Genomic DNA, 23,649 nt, shown 5'->3' on the forward strand with positions numbered 1-23,649 from the left:
TCCCTCCTTCCTTTCCTTCCTTACTAAATGCAAACAAGATACATGACATAGATGGCAATTATAAACAAAAATATTAATTATAAACACTCATGTACAAATGATCCAGCTTAAAAACAAAGCACTATCAACACCTTCACTGTCTCTCCCTCAACCCACTGCTATGGCTTTCTGGGGAGTTTCCTAAGACCAATTAATGGAGAAGGAAAATGAGAGTATCTTAGTCTGTTTGTGCTGTTGTAACAAAATACCACAGCTGGGTAGCTTTTAAACAACAGACATTTATATCTCACAGTTCTGGAGCCTGGTTTCAGAGAGGGCTATGTCCTAATTGACATTACCCAATGATGATATGGCAGTTTTTTTGTGCTCCCATGTATGCCCTATGTTAGAGTTTCAAACTTTTCTACACAAGAGAAAATCCTGGGTGTACTGGGGCAAAAGAGGTGAGTTAATGGGTGTGTCAGTCTATCTTGCATTTCCTTCTCAAAGTCCACTGTCCCCCTGTCTCTTGCACTTTCCATCCTACTCTCTGCTCAGGGAGGCTGCCCTATATGGAATTCATCAATGATCTAGGATTGCCAGATAAATATAGGATGCAGAGTTAACATTTGAATTTCAGATAAATAACAAAATAAAATTTTAGTCTGTCCTATCAAGTATTTGAGATATATTAAAAAGTCATTTGTTGTTAATCTGAAACTGGAATTTATCTGTGTGCCCTGCACTTTTAATTTGTTAAATCTGGCAACGCTACTTTCATCCCCGCTGGTTTCTGGCTGAGCTCCACCACTGGGGAACTCCAGTAGGACCGATGGGATGTAGTGCGGGAGTCCAGAATATTTACTTTCCTGCCTTACTTTGTGTGAGTCACCTTGGGCTGGCTTTGTTCCTTGACTGAAGCCCCACTGTTCCTCGTAAAGAGACCTTTTTTATGGGACTCTCCTTCCAGGCTCCAGGTACCAGTTCTTCCCCTTGATTCTGTAGGCAGAGGAACAGAGACAGCTCTACTGGTGCTCCTAGCCCAGTGTTACTGTGCTATCCTTGAGATCACCTCAAATCTCATTATTGGTTTGTAAATAGTCTCTTTGTAAATTAATCTTCCATAAATTATCTTACTGAAGGAGCACCGAAAAGACCAAAGTCCAGGTACTTTAAAAAAACTGATTCTGTTGCAGAGTGAAAGATAAATGGAATTTAGTCCTACAATTTCTTATTTAGTCCAATACCTTGCTTTCACTTTGAATCTATTGGAGTCCCTGATGTGTTTAGCCAGAGGGTGCATCTCCATCCTCATGGAACTTCTAATCTAATAAAGACATCGAATGGGAGAGAAACCAACTTTGGTTCATCACCACTTCAGCTGTTTTATATGCATTTTCTTAAGTCATTCTCCTAACAGGTCAATGAAGAAGGTAGCTTTTCAGATTAGGGAAATGAGGCTCATAAAGCTTAATAGGAAATTTTAAGCATTTTTTCCAAAGATTTACCACCAGAGCATGCCAGAACCCTAGTTCTCATGAGGCTCACCTTCCAGGCACTGTTCTAGCCAAGATTTATTGGTCCCATAATATAAGCCAGGCATTGTTCGCAGCACTTTACATATATTTACTAATATAGTCCTCCCTAAAACCCTGTGAGGCAGGCACAAATATTAACACCATTTCACAGCTAAAAAATTAGGCACAGAAAGGTAATTTTCTCAAGTGGTTTCATAGGCAGAACAAGTGGTAGGACCAGGATTTGTGCCCATTTAGATGGGCTCCAGGGCTCTCACGCCTACCCATCATGCCTCAGTGTCACGTCTTGCTCCAAATGAGAGCTGTTCTTAATCTTGTGGGTCAACCCCAAGAAACACGTGAGATAAGGCAACTGATGTGGCCATCTGGAGAAGTGGTCTTCATGGTGCTAAGCAAGGGGTCTGTCTTCTGTGCAGTGAGATGCTGGGCAATCCTGCATGTGGTTGTTCCTGGAGTTTGTCTGCATAAGGGATGGATGTTCTCTGGTTCCCAGGGAGCAGCAACAGCTGAGGGACTCATTTTCCTCTGGTCCCTCAGCACCTTGCACAGCTGGCCTACTGCCTCCAGCCCTCCCGCCCTCTAAGCTCAACCTCTTCAGAATCTGGCTACAGTGAGTTTTTTGCCTCCCCTCAACTCCTGAAAGCCACTGAGTTATGGGAACTTTGAATTTTTCTCTGAACCTCAACAACTTCCATTCCGACATAGAGCATTTTCTTTCTAGCAATGAGACAGCCCAATTAAAGAAGGTCATTAGGACAGAGAAAGGGAGAAGGATGTAAGAGGGAGAGATGTAGGAAAAAATTAAATTATTAGTATTGTTATTTTCAGATGGCATAGTTGTCAACCCCAAAAGCACAGGGAACTAACTTAAAGACTATTAAAACTCATTAGAAGATAAACAAGATCCTACTGTACAGCACAGGGACCTATATTCAACAGCCTTTAATAAACCATAATGGAAAAGACTATGAAAAAGAATACATATGTGTGTGTGTGTGTGTGTGTGTGTGTGTGTAACTGAGTCACTATGCTGTACACCAGAAACTAACACAACATTGTAAATCAACTACAATAAAAAAATGGTGTTGGGAAAGTTGGACAGCATGTGTAAATCAATGAAGTTAGAACACACCCTTCATCATACTCAAAAATAAACTCAAAATAGCTTATAGGCTTAAACCTAAGACATGATACCATAAAACTCCTAGAAGAGATAATAGGCAAAACATTCTCTGACATAAACTGTACCAATGTTTTCTTAAGTCAGTCTCCCAAGGGAATAGAAATAAAAACAAAAATAAACAAATGGGGGCTTCCCTGGTGGCGCAGTGGTTGAGAGTCTGCCTGCTGATGCAGGGGACACGGGTTCATGTCCCGGTCCGAGAAGATCCCACATGCCGTGGAGTGGCTGGGCCCGTGAGCCATGGCTGCTGAGCTTGCACTTCCGGAGCCTGTGCTCCACAACGGGAGAGGCCACAACAGGGAGAGGCCTGTGTATCGCAAAACAAAACAATACAAAACAAAACAAAAAAACCAAATGGGACCTAATCAAACTTACAAACTTCTGCACAGCAAAGGAAACCATAAACAAAATGAAAAGACAACCTAGAGAATGGGAGAAAATATTTGCAAATGATGTGACCGACAAGAGCTTACTTTCCAAAATATAAAAAGAGCTCATACAACTTGACAACAACAACAAAAAACCCAATTGAAAAATGCACAGAAGACCTAAATAGACATTTCTCCAAAGAAGACATACAGAATGTCCAAGAGGCACATGAAAAGATGCTCAACATCATTAACTATTAGATAAATGCAAATCAAAACTACAATGAGGTACCTCACACTGGTTAGAATGGGCATCATCAGAAAATCTATGAACAACAAATGCTGGAGAGGATGTGGAAAAAAGGGAACCCTCTTGCACTGTTGGTGGGAATGTAAACTGATACAGCCACTATGGAGAACAGTATGGAGGTTCCTTAAAAAACTAAAAATAGAACTACCATACAACCCAGCAATCCCACTAATGGGCATATACCCTGAGAAAACTGTAATTCAAAAAGAGTCATTTACCACAATATTCATTGCAGCTCTATTTACAATAGCCAGGTCATGGAAGCAACCTAAATGCCCATTGACAGACGAATGGATAAAGAAGATGTGGTACATATACAAATGGAATACTACTCAGCCATAAAAAAGAATGAAATAATTCCATTTGCAGCAACATGGATGGACCTAGAGATTACCATACTAAGGTGAAGTAAGTCATAAAAAAAAAGATAAATACCATGTGATATCACTTATATGTGGAATCTAAAATATGACACAAATGAACCTATCTATGAAACAGAAACAGAATCATGGACATAGAGAATAAACTGGTGGTTGCCAAGTGGGAGGGGGTTGGGGGAGGGATGGAGTGGCAGGTTGGGGTTAGCAGATGTAAGCTTTTATATATAGAATGGATAAACAACAAGGTCCTACTGTATAGCACAAGGAAGTATATTCAATATCCTGTGATAAACCACAATGGAAAAGAATATAAAACAAAGAATGTGTGTGTATATGTATATATATATACCTGAATCACTTTGCTGTATAGCAGTAATTAACACAACATTGTAACTCAATTATATGTCAATAAAAAATATTGAGAATAAAACAAAACAAAACCAAAAAACCAAACAAAAAACCCCCCAAAACTTATTAGAGAGTTCAATTGGGTGGTTAGTTAGAAAATTAAAGTGTAAATGGCAACAGGTTTTCTCTCTGCATGTAATAAATGAGAAATATAAAGCAAATGAGGCCCCATTCAAATGGTAAGAATACTTTTAAAAAATATTAAGAAATAGAGTTCATAAAATTATGCAGAACTTACATATAATAAATGAAATAAAACAACAATAACAACAAAAGCTACTACATGCCTGATGCACACACTAGGCACTTAGTCTGTAACTGCTGAAGGAGTAAATAGAGGACAAAACTAGAGATTTTAATAAGTGGTGAGAGGTATCTTGTTTCTGAATGGGGAGACATATTACCAAATAGATGTTGAGTGTCACCAAAATTATCAATTTTATTTTCCATACTCTGATGTTTGAAATGTGGGCCAGTTTGAACTCAGACAAGACGATAAACTCTCCTGAGTTTTCATTTCCTCATCTTTACAATTTAAGTCATCCCCCGTAGTTGTCAAAATGACTAAATAATAACATTGTCTTTGAAAGCTCTTTTTATAATGTGACTGATTATACACACACCCTTTGGTAAGAGAAGTCAGACCTGTGAGCAGAGTCAAGCCACAGAAAGGGGTCACTCTGCTGGGATCTACACTGACATCTTTTTCTTTACCGCCGAGGACTCAGGTACTCACACACACTGCCACCTGTCCCCACAACCGTGCAGGCAGCCAGGAAAACAGGTTTCAAGCTCAGGCTCCTTGACATCACTTAGAATGACCAGGGTAGGACATACATTCAGCTTGAGGACGGCCTCGAGGATCTTTGCACCCTGACGTGATGCTCTTTCAGCCTCCTCAACAGTGACAATGGCAGAACAATCTGCAGCTGACTCATCACCCCACGCACATTAAAAGAGAATTGCGACCCCCCCAGAGTTATGGGGTTTAGTAGAAAGGCAGAGGGCCATGATCATGTGGGCAGATATTTTTAACTTTAACATAAGACAAAAAGTGGGCAGAAGAGTCTGAGAGCCCCGTGCAGAGAATCCAACTGGACTTTACATGACACCTAAACTGTCCTAGCCCCACCCTCACCTCCATCCTAATTCCAGCCTCAAGATTTGAGATCACTGCGGTGAGTGCTTCCTTGGAGTCTGTTGTGAAAAAGCAGCCACCCCTGAAAAAACAATGGAGCACATCAAGTGCAGGACTGTTCCAAATTAGTCTTGAAGCTGGGAGATGATAATGTAAATTGCCTTGGTAGGACCACCTAAAGGGAGCTTTCTTTGGAAAGTCTATTTTTAGCTCAGAGTCTGAGAGCAACGAAGGCCAGCAAGAAGGCTGCTCCTGCTTTTGACAAATGATGGAATGCACACACCCTGGAGTGGGCTTTCCATCCCCTTTCTCCGCACCACACTTGGAAGGAGTAAGGTAGAGCCTAAGGATTAAGGATGCCAGGAAAGGCTGCACAGCCTCAGTTTCTGACATGGTTGTGATCCCGATTTTGCTCAATTTCAGTGGTAGAATTCTTTATTTTAAGGGATTGGAAAGTGGTGGGAAGCTTCTCAGCTGAAGCACTGCCTAAGCACAGCATACCATGCCGGGATGTGATCGGCATGGCAGCTGCCCCTTTCTGTACCTCAGTAGCTTTCCATGCTAGCGGTGAAGGACGATGCTGTCTTGGAATAGTTGTGCTTCTCCAGCCCCTTCACCCTTCCCATGACCACCTCTACTCCCACCCTCTGTCCCCCTAAAAGTTAAACAAAGAAAAATCTGTGAAAGAAAACAATTTAGGACACCATCTCTTGCCCGGACTATTGAAATCAACTCCCAGATGGTTTTTCTTTCTCTTGTCCTGCTCATTCTTCTGAAAAGTGCCTAAGGGGTATTTCCAAAACAAGCTGACTGGAACCTCTTGCAAGTGTACAAGCTCTTTTAAGGAAGTAATCATCTTTGTGTCCTTGGCTCTGGATCCAGTGCCTGGTACACAGTAGATGCTGAACCAATATTTGCTTAATTGGGACAGAACTGAAGGTCTGTCATTCATTAGCATGCATGACAAAGCTTTCTCCTCAACCCAAGTGGAGGTCTGTGTGTGTCTCCCCACCTCCACCAAATTTCCAAAGGCTGCATGACCTCACAGTTAGTCTGTAAAACACATTTTTCTACAAGTGTTTCCCTAGCAAGAAACTGGAATTACCTAACAAGGCATAAGTGGAAAGAAGCAAGCTTTAAAACCTTCGAGGCCTGTGTAATAGCATTCCACTAAACCATGGGAAATGCTCTGCTGAATAGCCAGCGCATCTGTAAAAGGTGTGCCTTAACTCCAAAGAAAACATACAGATGGCCAACAAACACATGAAAAGGTGTTCAACATCACTAATTATTGGAGAAATGCAAATCAAAACTACAATGAGATATCATCTCACACCAGTCAGAATGGCCATCATTAAAAAATCTACAGACAATAAGCGCTGGAGAGGGTGTGGAGAAAAGAGAACCCTCTTGCACTGTTGGTGGGAATGTAAATTGATACAGCCACTATGGAGGTTCCTTAAAAAACTAAAAATAGGGCTTCCCTGGTGGCGCAGTGGTTGAGAGTCCGTCTGCCGATGCAGGGGACACGGGTTCATGCCCCGGTCTGGGAAGATCCCACGTGCCGCGGAGCGGCTGGGCCCGTGAGCCATGGCCGCTGAGCCTGCGCGTCCGGAGCCTATGCTCCGCAACGGGAGAGGCCACAACAGTGAGAGGCCCACATACAGCAAAAAAAAAAAAAAAAAAAACTAAAAATAGAACTACCATATGACCTAGCAATCTCACTACTGGGCATATACCCAGAGAAAACCATAATTCAAAAAGACACATGCACCCCAATGATCATTGCAGCACTATTTACAATAGCCAGGATGGAAGCAACCTAAATGCCCATCATCAGAGGAATGGATAAAGAGGTGGTACATATATACAATGGAATATTACTCAGCCATAGAAAAGGAATGAAGTTGGGTCATTTGTAGAGATATGGATGGAACTAGAGACTGTCATACAGAGTGAGGTAAGTCAGAAAGAGAAAAACAAATAATCGTATACTAACACATATATGTGTAATCTAGAAAAATGGTGTAGATGATATTATTTGCAAAACAGAAATAGAGACACAGACATAGAGAAAAAAACGTACGGACACCAAGGGGGGAAAGGGGGTGGGATGAATTGGGAGATTGGAATTGACACATATACCTATATATGTTTTATATCTATAAAATATATAACTAATGAGAACATACGTATAGCTCAGGGAATTCTACTCAGTGCTCTGTGGTGACCTAAATGGGAAGGAAATCCAAAAAAGAGGGGATATATGTATATGTATAGCTGATTCACTTTGCTGTACAGTAGAAACTAACACAACATTGTAAAGAAACTATACTCCAATAAAAATTAATTTAAAAGAAAAAGGGGTGCCTTAAAGGCTATTCTTCGAAATTGTGGATATTAGCCACTTTATGACAAACAAAGCAGAAATTTCACATAGTTAAATATAATATTTACTGAGAGCCCACTAAGTGCCAAGGCTTGTAAGGGATATAGAGGGGAAATAGGCAGACCGAGTCCCTGCCTTTATGGACTTTGTAAGTTTCACATATAACATGCCTTGAGCTTTGTGACAGTGAAAACTCAGGTGCTATAGGAATACATAATGGAAGGGGAGGAGAAGGGAGCCCTGTGGCAGAATCTGCTACCTCTTGCCAAAATCCAAATTCTTCTCTTCTTCCTGGGAATGCAGCTGGACTATATTTCCCCATCTCCCTTGCAGTTAGGCATGGTCCTAGGACTGACAACGGAATGTGAGAAGATGTGATGTGTGCCAATTTGGGGTCTGGCTCATAAAGCCTCCTATATATGCTCCTCTGTGCTCTTACCCTGATCCAGCTGCCTGGGATGGAGATCATCATGGTGATCTTGGAAGCCATGCATTGAAGAAGTTGACAACCACATCAGCCTGTGTACTTGAATTATCCTGCCTTGGATGGCTACATGAGTGAGACACTTAATTCTATTGGGTTTGAGTCATTTCTGTGCTGATGTCTATTTGTTATAGCAGCTAGATTTACCCTAAATAATACATGGGACTATTTAGTTTAAAGTCAGAAGAGCCCTGGTGGAAGTAACATTTGAGTTGAGACCTGAAATGTGAATTACGTTAGTTAGGCCATGCCTGAAGGGGAAAGTTAGCAGGGTGCAGGACCAAGCCTATAAACGTGCTGAGAAAGCATCTGGGGAATGGAAGGGAGTCCAGTCAAGTTGGGAATCAGGTAGCCTGATTCCTCTCCACTTAGAGAGGAAGACTGAGGCCAGATCCTACAGGATATTTTAATCATACTAAGGATTTGGGGTTTTCTTCTGGGGGAAAAGGGGGAAGCTTTGAAGGATTTGAACCAGAGAAGTGACCTGTTGCACAGAGCTATATGCATTTTGCAGAAACATACATGTAACATTTCCCCTGAGAATGGGTGTGCTTGTGAAAATGAAACATGGTCAAATTACTTTCTCCTCCTGTACCAGTTCCTCCTCTCTACTGACTTGCTGCTTGAAATTTGTGAAATATTAAAGCAAAGGAATAAGGAGTGACTTCATCAGACAGAGGAGCAAGTCCATGAAGGCAGAAGTGGGAAGCCTTTGGTGTCTCTGCATCCAAAACTTTCTTTGTCTTGGTCCTCTTCCTAGAGTATACTTCCCCCACTTTTAATGTCTAGTATAGGAGATAGCATTCATTTTTATTTTTTCAATAATTTAATAACAAATATTTGGTGAGTGCCTACTATGTGCCAAGAACTATTTTAGGCTCTAGAATTGATATAACTGTGAATGGAGGAGGGAGAGCTCATGTTTTGTGAATCTTACATTCTAGGGTATGAGATTAAAAAAAGTCATGTTATCATGCCAATCAGTATAAGTATTGTGGGAAAAAATAAAACAAGGAAGTGACCAAAGAGGGACTGCTATTCTATACAGATATTCCAGGGAAGGTTTTATTTGGAAATAACATTTGATCTAAGACCTGAATGAAATGAGAAAGTAAGCTATGGCAATTTGTGGAGGAAGAATCTTTCAGGAAGAGGGAGAAGCAAAGGTGAAATGCGCTGGATGGGAATGTGTCTGGCATACATGAAATTCATGAGTGTGTCAGGAAGAGACAGTCAAAGAGACCCCTCACCAGACCACTCTTATTCCAGGGTGACTGTGGGCATATCCAATTCTGCACCCCACTAAGGACAACATCAGAGGCTTACCATTGCAAGATGAGGGGATAGACTTCAATAAAATAATCCAGCCAGTCACTAGACAAATAAAAAATCAAATAATAAGTCTAAGAAGGGGAGTACCTATATCCAGCCAGTTGTTATAATATTTTATCTAAAATATCCAGTTTCCAACAAAAAATTTATGAGGAATGTAAAGAAATAGGAAAGTATAACCCATGTACCATAAAATGCAGGCAATGGAAACTGCTTCTAAAAGAGACCAGATGACAGATAAAATATAAAAAGACTTCAAAGGAGCCATTATTAAAATGTTAAAGAACTAAAGAAAACAATGATTAAAGAAGTAAAGGAAGGTATGACAATTATGTTCCATCAAATAGGAAATATCAGTAATGAGATAGAAATCATATTAAAGGGAAAAGTGGAATTTCTTGAATTGAAAAGTAGAATAAATGAAATAAAAATTCATTTGAGGGACTTAACAATAGATTTGAACTGGCAGAAGAAACAATTACCATCCTTGAAGATAGACCAATGGCGATTATGTAATCTAAAGAAGAAAGAGAAAAAATTAATAAAGAAAAATGAACAGAGCCTCAGAGAAACACTGGTGCATTAAATGTGCCAATATGTGTATGATGAGAGTACCAGAAACAGAGAAGTGAAAACAGTAGAAAAAATATTGATGAAATAATGGGGATGAAAACATCCTAAATGAATGGAAAAACACTAACTTACACATCTAGGAAGCTCAGCAAACTTTGAGTAGAATAAAGTTTCAAAGAGATGCAAATAGACACATCACAGCAAAAATGCTAAAGCCAACGATGACGAGAAAATCTGGAAAAGCATCAGGAGAAAAATGATTCATTATTAACAAGGGAACCCAGTAAGATTAACATCTGACTTCTCAGCAGAAATAATGGATACCAGAAGGCAGTGGAATAACATATTCAAAGTGCTAGAGGAAAAAACCTGTCAATCAAAAATCTCAGGGTTTCCCTGGTGGCGCAGTGGTTGAGAGTCCACCTGCCGATGCAGGGGACACGGGTTCGTGCCCCGGTCTGGGAGGATCCAACATGCTGCGGAGCAGCTGGGCCTGTGAGCCATGGCTGCTGAGCCTGTGCGTCTGGAGCCTGTGCTCCACAGTGGGAGAGGCCACAGCAGTGAGAGGCCCGCATACCACACACACACACACACACAAAAATCCCAGAACTGATGTCACCAACATAATGACATAGGTTGTTCCTAACTTCACTCCTCCTCACAATAAGAACAACTAACAACTATTCAAGAACATGACACCACTGAGAGAATCCTAGAATGCGGAGGTGAGGCTGAAGCTCCCCTGCCCACTGGAAATGTGCCCCCTGAAGCACGTTTCCAGTGAGAAGTTCATGTAGCCAGGTAATCGTTTATAAGAAGGAAAGGCTAAACTAAATGATCTTTCTGAAATATATTATTTTCCAGTCAGGTAGACCTGAAAAGTGCTGTGAATAAGCTGCAGGAAGCAGGCTGCGGGCTGCTCTGCTCCTTACTTTTCAGTTGTTTTGTGGTCTAGATTGCAAAACAAATTGTTGGAATGAATTTGTAATGCATTCCTCATAGCCCTTGCTGGGACTCTGAGAGGGAAACAGACGCTTTTCAGAAGACTGCTTAGTGGTAGGTACTGGACTAAATTCATATGAGTCCGATTTTATAGAGAAGGAAACTGAGATTGAGAATGTTCAAGTGGTGTATCCAAGGACAGACAGATAAGAAATCCAGTGGCCAAGTTCACACCTAGGTCCAAAGCCCTGAGATTTCTACTAAACCATACTGCCTTCTTTTATAGGTTAAGTAAAGTTAAAAAGCTAATCAAGCTTATTCCCCCAAATCTGTCCCCAGATGTCTGCTCAGTGGAGTACCTATATTTTCTCAGGCAAAACCCATTGTATGAAAAGAATGAGCATAAGGCAGAAGTAAGCACACTTTTTTTATAAAGTACCAAAGAGTAAACGTTTTAGGTTTTGTGAAGCATACTGTCTCTTGTCCCAACTACTCAACTCTGCTCTTATAGTGTGAAAGCAGGCTTACTGCAGACAATATGTAAACAAATAGGTGTGGCTGTATTCCAGTGAAACTTAATGACACTAAAATCTGAATTTCATATAATTTTCACAGTATATTTCTTTTTCCCCCTCTCAACCATTAAAAAATATAAAAACTATTCTTAACTCCTGGACTGTACAAAAACAGGAGGAAGGTAGGATTTGGTTTGGTTTGCAGGCCATAGTACACACACACACACACACATGCTTGATAGTACTCTGATCATTAAACTCCTTGAATCTAGAGAAGGATTTTTCTCATGCTGAATTTTCAATCTTAATTCAACACACAGTAGTGAAATAGCAGTGTTTTAGAATAGGTAGAGGAGATATAGAACATGATAGCAATAGTAGGAAAAAAAAACAGGTGCAAGCAACATGAATAAAAAATTAGATGTGCTAAACTTCTAGAACACAGTTGGTTATGCACATGTAATGTGTTTATCAATTTGTTGGAACAATACCAGGCTTATGTATGTATTTAATTTAAAGCAGTCTCAAATAAGACTTGTGGATTTTATAGAATTAATTTTTAGGGAAATCATTTAGAATGTCAAGATTGAATAGAGACTCATGTAAAATGAATATAAGAGAAAAAGGCCTTTAATGGGCTTCAATTGTTTTGCTGTTTGAATAGTGTTTTGGAGTGGACTTGATGGTTAAAGGAGTGGGTTTTATGAATGACTGAGTGACAAGGGTTGCCTGTGTTTGGGAAGCCATTTCTCATATTTCATGTCCAAAGAACTGAATTAATGATAATAACACATTGTATTTGTGTAATATTTCATTATTTACAAAAAAGCTTCCCCATATGGCATCTCATTTAATTCATGCACATGCTTTGCTGAGGTAGGTGTTTCACTAGTTTAGTAATGAAAACCGAGGCTTATAAAGTTTAAGTGATTTTCAAGTGATACATTTAAGAACTTATGTTTAGAACTGGAACTCAAATATTTTCTGATTCTTAGTTGATTATCCTTTGGGATGTTTCTAGGTATTACATGAAAAAGACAGTTCTATAACCAAACTATTTGAAAAATGCTGGGATAAACTGGTGTCTTTTCTTCAGGACTTCCCAGAACCTTTTATTAACTAATGTGAAATGTAAATTCCCAAAAGGAGAATATAGGATGTGGTATTTCCCAAATTTATTTGGTTCTAGAGTCCTTCTAGGTCAAGAGCTTGTGTTTCACGTGGCTCTGAATAAAAGTTAAGATTGGGCAAAAGTACCTAAACCTCTCTAAGCCCCTGTGTCCTTGTCTCTAAACAGCAGAGACACAGAGTTGATGCACTTGGCCCAGTGTCTGCTACATGTAATTACTTAATTATATGTAATTGCTGGATTACACATAATTGTTTGATAGCCATATATATATATCAAGCACACACACTGGCAAACCCAATCTCTTTTCAAAGATGAAGAACAATTCAGGGAAGTGACATGGTTCTCTCAAGTCATTAGGCGAGTAAGAGAGAGCTGGAACACAGACTTAAGTCTTCTAAACCTAAGGGCACAGTTTTATTTATCAAAACAAGAAAAATGAAACAAGATACCTCTTTTGATATTCAGGTATGAATGAAAACTGGAAGATCATGGTCCTCACCTAGATTTTTTAAAGAGATAAAATAAACATGTGAATATTTGGCAAGAGTGAGATGTCTGGCTGGTATTTTTGCTCACTTTCTGTCCAAGGGATGCGTTTTCCTCTTTGATGAGATTGATTTGTAACTCCCTTCATTGTTAAACTACTGATCTCAATTTAACTACACAATCTGGGAGAGTTGGGGCTGTGCAATTTTCCCAGAAAATGATTAAGAAAAACTCTAAGAATATTGTGAACTGTATCAGGAACATGAATTCCTCTAACGAGGAAGTGGATCATGACTGATATTTTTCTCTCTAATTGGACTCAGAGCCCTGATAGCTTTTCATGAGTGGTGGCAGTTTGCTTTCAGCAAATGCATTTTTCACTTTGCAGTGGAGTATAACATGCTCTCCAAAGCCTGTGAAACTCCTTTTCTTTCTCTAATTTGTTCTCCAACTTAAAGGTGAACTTGGAACCTGCTATTTCAGATACCTGCTATTCACAGTGACATGATGTACATTTTTTGTAGCCCTACATGTACAATTTCTGTTTTCCTGTAATATGCAGATGCATGGGGGTGGAGAGAGGTTGGTGCAGAGCAGATGATGCCCAATGAGAAAATGGCTAAGGTAGTGGAGACACAGAAGAACCACAGCCATTCACACTCTTCCCCTTTGCGCTTCATCTTGCTACTCCCCACTTGCCGGAGGAGGTGTTCCTCACAGGGTGGATTCCAAGACTGGAAATGAGTGACTTTATATATTTTATTGATATATGTATTTTGAAACATAAGTTAAAGTCCCAAAGAATGCTGTGAGACTGTAATAGGGAAGAACAAATCTGACTCCATATTAGATCTGTTCCTTTTAGTTTAAACCTTTGTGCTCTGTTTCCTGTGCTTAGTCGTGCTGGCTTTGCATCTTTTGTAAAAGGATGTTGCCGATCAGACTTCTCTGGTGGTGCACTGGTTAAGAATCCACCTGCCAACGCAGGGGACATGGGTTCGAGCCCTGGTCTGGGAAGATCCCACATGCCGCAGAGCAACTAAGCCCATGTACCACAACTACTGAGCCTTCACTCTAGAGCCCACAAGCCACAACTACTGAGCCTGCATGCCACAACTACTGAAGCCCATGCACCTACAGACCATGCTCTGCAATAAGAGAAGCCACCACAATGAGAAGCCTGTGCACTGCAACGAAGGGTAGCCCCTGCTTGCCGTAACTAGAGAAAGCCCATGCGCAGCAACGAAGACCCAACGCAGCTAAACATAAATAAATATAATAAATAAATTTTTTAAAAAAGATGTTGCCTATAGCCTGCAATAAACAGGATAACTCATTCTCAAGACTTTAGACCTTTAAGAGTCCATTCACATATAGAGATAAAAAGTGACAGAACAGAGAATAACATTTGTCTTATTGGAGGTTTACAAGAACATCATGACCTGACCTACACGGGCAGATGTAAGAACAAAGGATCCTGACACCAAGAAGTTTGCAACAACTGACCACACCCCTCCCTCACCTTGCCTTTAAAAGTGCTTTGCTGGCAATCTGTATATCTTCTTGGAGAAATGTCTATTTAGGTCTTCTGCCCATTTTTGGATTGGGTTGTTTGTTTTTTTGTTATTGAGCTGCATGAGTTGCTCACATGAAAGAATGCTCAACATCATTAATCATTAGAGAAATGCAAATCAAAACTAAAATGAGATATTATCTCACACTGGTCAGAATGGCCATCATCAAAAAATCTAGAAACAATAAATGCGGAAGAGGGTGTGGAGAAAAGGGAACACTCTTGCACTGTTGGTGGGAATGTAAATTGATACAGCCACTATGGAGAACAGTATGGAGGTTCCTTAAAAACTAAAAATAGAACTACCATACGACCCAGCAAATCCCACTACTGGGCATATACCCTGAGAATACCATAATTCAAAAAGAGTCATGTACCAAAACGTTCATTGCAGCTCTATTTACAATAGCTAGGACATGGAAGCAACCTAAGTGTCCACCAACAGATGAATGGATAAAGAAGATGTGGCACATTATACAATGGAATATTACTCAGCCATAAAAAGAAATGAAATTGAGTTATTTGTAGTGAGGTGGATGGACCTGGAGTCTGTCATACAGAGTGAAATAAGTCAGAAGGAGAAAAACAAATACCGTATGCTAACACATATATATGGAATCTAAAAAAAAAAAAATGTCATGAAGAGCCTAGGGGTAGGATGGGAATGAAACAAGACCTACTAGAGAATGGACTTGAGGATATGGGGAGGGGGAAGGGTAAGTTGTGATGAAGTGAGAGAGTGGCATGGACATATATACACTACCAAATGTAGGGTGGATAGATAGAGGGAAGCAGCCGCATGGCACAGGGAGATCAGCTAGGTGGTTTGTGACCCCCTAAAGGGGTGGGATAGGGAGGGTGGGAGGGAGGGAGATGCAAGAGGGAAGAGATATGGGAACATATGTATATGTATAACTGATTCACTTTGTTGTAAAGCAGAAACTAACACACCATTGTAAAGCAATTATACTCCAATAAAGATGTTTTTTTAAAAAGTGCTTTGCTGAAACCCTTCGATGAGTTTGGGGTTTGGGGGGCACAAGCCACCTGTCTCCTTACATAGCCCTGCAATAAAACTTTCTCTGCTCCAAACTCTGACATTTTGGTTTGTTTGGCACTGTGCATCAGGTAACAAGACGTCATGAGAAACATGTCCTCATGAAAATGGTTTCCTTGTTTAATGGGCTCTATTTGTTTAAAATGAGGTAGTAGTGGGGACTTCCCTGGTGGTCCAGTGGCTGAGCCTCCACGCTCCCAATGCAGGGGGCCCAGGTTCGATCCCTGGTCAGGGAAGTAGATCCCACATGCATGCCGCAACCAGGAGTTCACATGCCACAACTAAAGATTCTGTATGCTGCAACTAAAAAGATCCCACATTCCGCAGCAAAGATCCCTCGTGCCACAACTAAGACCTGACACAGCCAAATAAATAAATAAATAAATATTTAAAAAACAAAACAAAACAAAAAAGAAAATGGCTAAGGTGCAACTAAGGTGATTAGTGGAGCAGCAAGCCATACACTTTCAATCCAAGATGCCTACATGAATGTGCCATATAATTTACCATATTTGAACGATTTAATGGTACAAAACAGAAAGTTTCCAAATTATTTTTATCAGGCAGATACACATTCTTTAAAAAGTCTGCCAAAGCTAGCACAATAGAAAAAACAACTACAGACCAAATTTAGTTATAAATATCCATGCAAATGTCTTAAAGTGTAGCAAGTGTATTCCAGTGTGCTTCCTGTGCTTGATGCTTAGGAGATGTAATGATTGACAAGTTGCAGTGCCTGTCCTCAAGTAGCCTAAATTTAGACTAGGGGATCAAGGTAGTAAAATGATTTTACTACATAGCAGGGTAAGATAAGGACTATTGCAGATGACACATGTATTGCTAGGGGGGCTCTAAGGAAGGTACTTGGTAATATTTCATTTGGGCATATGAATAACAACTTGAAAGAGCTGCTCTTTGAGTGGTGAAGAATCACGGCTAAGGGTCTCAGTTCTGCCTTTGTTCTGCCCAAGTCCAAATTCCAAGTCTGGGATTTAATTCTTATATGCTATTTAATTGGTCCGTCTTCATATGTAAGCTCATCTTTAGAGTCTGGGTACCCAGAAGAATACAGGGTCATACTAGGTTATTCTTGTTGGAAGTGATCACTTTCCTTATGTAGTTGTAATAGATAGCAAACATGGCCACAATTCTTTGTAGCTCCTCCCATCAAGAAGCAGAATCTGTTTCCTTATCCCTTGCATCTGGGCTGGCTTTGCCATTGACTTTGATTAGCAATGTGATGAAAATAGCAGTGTACCGGTTTCATGCCTGGTCTTTAAGAGGTCTTACATTTCCACTTACTGTTTTTTTCTTTTTTCTGTTTTGTTTTGTTTGTTTTGGTAAGACTTTTATTGATATTTATTTTTAAATAGGATTACAGAGCTGGAAAGGGTCTTGGAGATCTTGTCCTCATTATTTTTTTAAAAAAATTTTATATTGGAGTATAGGTGATTAACAACATTGTGTTAGTTTCAGGTGTACAGCAAAGTGAATCAGTTATACATGTACATATATCTATTCTTTGTTGGATTCTTTTCCCGTATAGGTTATTACAGAGTGTTGAGTAGAGTTCCCTGTGCTATACAGTAGGTCCTTGTTGATTATCTATTTTATATAAAAATATGGAACGCTACACGAATTTGCCTTTCATCCTTGCACTGGGGCCATGGTAATCTTCCCTGTATGGTTCCAATTTTAGCACATGTGCTGCTGAAGAGAGCACTTGTCCCCATTCTTTTAAACTTCTGAGAATCTTCTTCTGAATTATAAACAATGCTCTTATGACACTTGCACACACACACTTCCCAGCCATAGTTTGGTGCAGGCTTTGGTAAATTTCTGGAACTGTCCAGCCTTCCCTTTCTTGGTGGAGAAACTCACCCATTTTTTAAAAAGATTGATATGTTATTGAGGTACATATGTTTCATGTGTACAACATTATATTTCTACCTCCGTATATCCTACAGCTTGCTCTCCGCCAAAAATTGTTTCCATCCATCACCCTACAGTTGATACCCTTTACTTATTTTGCCCTACCTCACTTCCCTCCCCCTCTGGTAACCACTACCCTGTTCTCTGTATTTATGTGTCTGTTTTGGTTTGGATTGTTCATTAATTTTCTTTGTTTTTTAATATTCCATACATGTGTGAAGTCATATGGCATTTGTCTTTCTCTGTCTGACTTATTCTACCTAGCATGATGCCCTCAAGGTCCATCCATGTTGTCACAAATAACAAGCTTTCATCTTTTTTTTTTTTTCTTGGTGTCTGTTTACTCACTGTTGATGGAGCCACATGCACAAGCTTGCACCATCCTGCTGGAGGATGAGACTGGGTGGAGAGAGGATCCAGTCACCCAACTGTCCCAGCCCAACCCCAGATGTGTCAGCCTCACAAGTCAAGCCTGGCTGCTGCCAGGAATTTCCAAAAATTTTCCACCTTTTTGTTTGTGAGTACTGATTGCATTTAAAAGTTATTCTGGGGCTTCCCTGGTGGCGCAGTGGTTGGGAGTCCGCCTGCCGATGCAGGGGACGCGGGTTCGTGCCCCGGTCCGGGAAGATCCCACATGCCGCGGAGCGGCTGGGCCCGTGAGCCATGGCCGCTGAGCCTGCGCGTCCGGAGCCTGTGCTCCGCGACGGGAGAGGCCACAACAGTGAGGCCCGCATACCACAGAAAAAAAAAAAAAAAAAAAAAAAAAAAAAAAAAAAAAAGTTATTCTGTGTTCTTCAAAGTGTTCTAGCTGTGTGCGAGCCACAAAGTTGATGGACTTAAGTGAGCAGTTCTCATTAAGACTGTGAGGCATGTGAAAGCTATTCAAATGTGAGTCAGGAAACCCGGTTATTGCACTAATGAACCATAGGGCTTAGAGCAAGACATTTGGCTTGAAGGGCTTTGGTTTCCATCATGAAATGAGGCAGCAGAACTGGGTCTCCAGGGTTCCAGCACCTCCGGCCACTTTGAATCACTTTCCGGGTCCACTGCACACTAGGGTTAGTAGCAATTTTCTGCTATAACAGAAAATAATTTCCACCTTCAAGTTTAAATTATTTTATTTAGTTTTAATTATGCTCATTACTCATACACCAGTGATTTACTGGTATTCAGAAAACAGAGTATTCATATATGAAAAAAATCATCACATTCCCATAATTCAGTTGTAAACTATGTAAACACTCTTAATAGCCCACCCTTATTTCTAATCAAATATGTATTCAAAAATAAATTCATAAAGTACGTATCCTCCTACCAACTGATTTTTCAGTGTCAGTATACACACAGGTCTAGAGGTTAAAGGGCGGCATTCTGTCCTATGGATTAACCACCAGTCTATGTTTTCACATCCTAGCTATTGCCAATTTTTACTCTTATCAACAATGTTGTGACAAACAAGACTGAATTCCCTAAATTTGAGGAATAAATATTCGAAAAGCAGAGCTTCAGTGAGGATCTAGTCCAAATGACAAAAAAAAAAAAATCTATATTTTTATATGCTTCATTGTGACATCATGTATTAGTTTCCTAAATTCACATCTGAAGTAGGACACTGAAATTTTCTGCAATGAAAGTGTGTAGACTCCCTGCTGAATCTGATTAAAGTGAGGGTCTCCAGGGCAATCTTTAGATGCACAGCTAGCAAAAGCTTGCACAGACAGCATTTCTTTAGTATATTTGTTTATTGACCTAATTAGAAAAGTGCCAGAGAACAAACCACTTTTAAAACCTTATCCCCATTAGCTATAGATGATGAGAGTTCCCCAAACTCAAAAACATATTCTGAGATCAATGAAATGAGCATCTAGGGAAATAACCTCCTGTTTCATTTCCAGACAGGCAGCAGAATTTCATTTTAGCCACAAAGAAGATTTAGAAGCCCATCAGAAACAATATAAGCCAGAGCTGCTCCTGAGGACAAACAAGAAAATCTGAACATTCACAAACCGAGTGGCACACTGCTCCAAAGATGGTCACACGTGGTCTCCCATCATACCTTTCAGATCTTTAACCTTCTATTAATTTTTGTTCACTCCAAAAAAATTCTGTGTACCTCATAGATACCTGGCCAGGTACATTTTTTAATACCTCAAGTCAGATCTACCTTAAAATACACACACTCATCTCTTCCCTTGCCTGTCTCTCTTAATAGAGTGTGAGGCCATTGAGGGAAGGGTCCATTTGCTCTGACTGCATCTGGTACACAGGAAAAATAAAAATTGTTACTGGTTACTGTGTGCCAGGCATTGTGCTGAATGAATTTGCATATATGGTAGGTTAATTAGACTGTTTTCCTTCCTGGAGTTTCCCTCCTTTGTTGGTTACCAATGGGTAAGCAGCATTTGTGTTTCTCTGCCACAGGGATCTTTGCAGGACAGGAAGCAGATGTTGTTAAGTATCACTGGCTCTTCCTAATGATTAGGACTGGAGAGATTGTGCTTGGTATCCTGGATGGTGAGGTAAGAGAGTGGTGGGTAGAGAAAAGAGGACAGAGAGTTATATCGCCCTTCTCCAGCTCAAACTATTACAGATAAGTTAGAGGCCCAGGTACCCAGCATGTGGGATATTTAGTTTTTAAACCATGAAAGTCTCTGGCAAACTTGGATGGTTGGTCACCCTAGATGAGATGATAGTCCCTCAGAGAAGGCAAAGTCTTCAGGGGAGAGCTTGTGATTTCACCTGGAGAAAGAGGAAGACTCCAGATACAGGTGCTCCTACCTTTGCTAAAGATTTTGCTCTAAGTGCAACCCAGAAATGACAGAGAGGCTGGGCCTGAAGACATTCTTGAGTTTGTGACAACGGGAAGCTCAGGAGAAACCAGGATAGAAAATTAGAGCCTTCTCTGATGTCTTCGCATCACCAAATATTTACTGAGCTTCTGTGGCTGGTACTGCATGATGAACTGGGGATACAAGAATGGCTAACAAGTCACTGCCCTTGAAAGACTGAGGAAGACAAAATAAAATTTACTCTACAATCTGGAAAAAGCTGCAAAAACAAAAGAGGGAAGCACCCAGAGCATGTTCTTTGGAGACAGGGGTGCTGGGATGCCTTCCCAGATAATGACAATGCCACAGGGTAGCCAGTCAGCCACTACCTCTGTGAGTTTATGTGAAGGGAAGAGAGAAAGCAAGAGTGCATTCGAGACTTCCTCAAGGAGCTTGCACCTTAATGGGGTTTATACCACACACACATCAACGACTTAGGGCAATTTCAAGGCAGCAGGGACAGTGCAAATTGAACAAGAGAAGAACAGAAGTCCACAGGGGCCCCAGACAGAACCATCAGAATGAAAGGGGATGAATGTGTCTCCACACATTCATGTTTTGAATCCAGACATCATACGTGGATGGAAAGAGATTGGAAAGTAAAGTGAACATAGAGTAAACTTTCATACTTTAAAAGTGAAAGAGGGCTTCCCTGGTGGCGCAGTGGTTGAGAGTCCGCCTGCCGATGCAGGGGATACGGGTTCGTGCCCCGGTCTGGGAGGATCCCACATGCCGCGGAGCGGCTGGGCCCGTGAGCCATGGCCGCTGAGCCTGCGCGTCCGGAGCCTGTGCTCCGCAATGGGAGAGGCCACAGCAGTGAGAGGCCCGCGTATCACACACACACAAAAAAAAAAAAAAAAAAAAAAAAGTGAAAGAAAGTTGAACAGACAGCTTTCATATGGAGTAGCACCTCCACCCCCTTCTCTGGAGGTGTGTACTTGAACAGAAAAGACAATATCTGAAGGAAGGGATGTAGGAGATGAGACTGACTTGATTATCTCCTGTCAACAGCATAATGGGCCACCATGCTGAGGACTCTTCAAATTTTGTTCCAAAATTCAGGCAACATCTTCACCCTCACTCATCAGACCTGTTTCCTTCAAATTTTGTTCCAAAGAGGGTGGCTTCAGGTCTCACTTCCTTGCTTCAGTCAGGACCACTATTTTTTGTTGTTGTTATGTTTTACAGACTTCAGTTTTATTAAGGTTCCAAGTAAGACGTTTGAAATCTACTAAAAATGAAATCCTCCACACTGGACCATGACTGTGTGGTCCCTTGGGGAAGAAGGACCTTCTGTTCACCATCTGTGCCAGCATGGAGCCTGTCCTGGGGGAGATCTACAGTCCCCATCCTAGGAGCGCAAGGCAGGCCTGGGCACGTGGAGCTCTGTGAGAAGTCAGAAGAATGGAAAACATAGGATTTGCACCAATTCCTTAAAAACACTGGTCATGCTTCTCAAAATGTTTAATAAAGGGGAGCGTCACTGTCCTCAGCCAGACAGAGAGAACCCTTCATAAGCAAGGCTGCCACTTGTAAATGCATTTCCTCCTCACAAATTACCAGCGAGATGGGCTTCCTGGGGGGCAGCTCTCAGGATCTGAAAGGGACTAACAGTTATGTCAGGAGAGCTCTCCCTCAACAAGCTACTTTAATCACATTATAGTTGTTTGAAGAAAACAGGCTGAGACTCACTAAAGTGAATCCTATAACAACTCCCTACAAATGACAGCACTGCAGCCTTTTCTTCCCTTTCCTGAAATTGTCTCTCAAACCCAAACAGAACAGCACTGCACATGCGTAACAGTTTAGGGATATAAAGGTAAAAATATGTAATCAAACACCCCTCTGGATGCCCTCCTTTAACTGCCCTGGGCAGAGTTAGCTGCTCCCATGTCTGAGTTCCCATGGCTGTGGAGAAGTTAGTGGAAGCCCGCCTCTATGGAAACAGCTGCCTCTGTGGAAGCATCACCCCTGTGGGCCTGAAGCCCAGGATCCTGTGTTGGGCTTGGGGCCACTGTTGGTCTGTAGGACCAGTGTTGGGAAGAAGAGCCGGACAGAAAGCAGGCGGAGGGCCAGGAGAAGCCGCAGCCCATCACGTCCTCAGCATTGGTTCATCACCATGTGTGACCACCAGGACCTTCTCAGAGTGGTACCCTATGCTCTGGACAATTAAATGTATGTGTCGGGAGGTTAGGAGAGAAATCTTCACTTAAAAGTAGATGATGTGAATCAGCAGCAAACTGATCAAAGACATCATGAAAGGGAGAGAAAAAGAAAGCTGAGGATGGGACAAAGGAGACGGAGTGTCTAGACAGGTTAGCTGAGCCAACTCAAAGGACAAACCAACACCAAGGAGAGAGCTTCAGGGAGGAGCCATGTTCAGCAGAGTCACATGCAGAGGGGTGGAGTGAGGCCAGGGCCAGCCGGGCCAAGCAGTGTCTGCAGCCACCTTACCACTCTGAATCTGGATCTGGGGTTCTCAACACATTCCTTCCAAAACCCAATATGAAGCAGAACCTTGCTGAGAAAAGGCAGCAATGTGGAATGTTTGGATTTAGACCCGCTGAATTTCACTATAAATCTCTGATTCTGATGAAAAAGCATTCAAAAAGTGGCCTGATCTTTTCTAATAAGTCAGTCCATTGCTGTTTATGCTGAAACTCCATGTAAAAAGCCTCTGAACCACATTTCTGAGTTCAGCTAAATTAAACACACACACACCCACATAAACACACACACACACCCTCTCTCATATGTATGGATATACGTACCCACATACAAATATAGAGAATGTGATTTCTTTTCTAGCCATAATATTCCTCAATCCTTCATCATGCTGTTAAGATCATTTGGTTCTAAAATAAGAAAGCACTAAGTATCTATTTGAATGGTTTTCATAGACTTTGAAAATCTCTTCTAGGGTGTATTTTAAAATCATGCATGCATCCACAAGTTATCTCTTTTCCTGCTTGATTCCCAGTTGAACTTTTGTGCTCCTAGGTATGTTCTTCCATAATTATAAAACAATCGAATTCATGCTCTGCAATTCAGTTTAGCTAGTCATTTAAAAAATCCTGTAAATAACAAACATCTTAAAATAAA

General features: G+C 41.0%; 1 non-coding gene across 1 annotated transcript; it reads right to left on the reverse strand.

Moving 5' to 3' along the window:
* Positions 1 to 17,403: 17,403 nt before the first annotated feature.
* Positions 17,404 to 17,510, reverse strand: LOC131764748 (U6 spliceosomal RNA). The gene has a single exon (XR_009337946.1). It is a non-coding gene; the product is annotated as a U6 spliceosomal RNA (small nuclear RNA).
* Between the last annotated feature and the right edge of the window lie 6,139 nt (positions 17,511 to 23,649).

The sequence above is a fragment of the Kogia breviceps genome, chromosome 10 (genome assembly GCF_026419965.1).
Source record: "Kogia breviceps isolate mKogBre1 chromosome 10, mKogBre1 haplotype 1, whole genome shotgun sequence".
In the NCBI taxonomy this organism is placed as follows: Eukaryota; Metazoa; Chordata; class Mammalia; order Artiodactyla; family Physeteridae; genus Kogia; species Kogia breviceps.